Below are 302 nucleotides of genomic sequence, written 5' to 3'. Positions count from 1 at the left end.
TAGGCAGCTCCCCGGGGGGCTTCCCGCGGGCTCCCCATTGGGGTCCCTGCTCCCACCGCGCTGCTCTCCCAGCCATGAAGCTGATGACGGCGCTGGTGAACGTGGCGCTGGGCGTGAGCCTGCACCAGGAGAACAACCAGCGGCAGTACGAGGCTGAGCGGAGCAAGGGGCCCAGCCGACGGGCCACCGACAAGCTGGAGGCACTGCTGGAGAAGCGCCGGGAGGGGAGCGGCGGCAGCGGGGGGCTGGGCGGCGATGGCAGGGGGCTGAGCCCTGCCTGAGCCCCACTGTGTCCCCCCAGC

The sequence above is a fragment of the Aptenodytes forsteri genome, unplaced genomic scaffold, assembly GCF_000699145.1.
Source record: "Aptenodytes forsteri isolate BGI_AS27 unplaced genomic scaffold, ASM69914v1 Scaffold955, whole genome shotgun sequence".
Classification (NCBI taxonomy): domain Eukaryota; kingdom Metazoa; phylum Chordata; class Aves; order Sphenisciformes; family Spheniscidae; genus Aptenodytes; species Aptenodytes forsteri.
The sequence above is the reverse complement of the archived record's forward strand: the minus strand, read 5'-3'. Positions refer to the sequence as shown.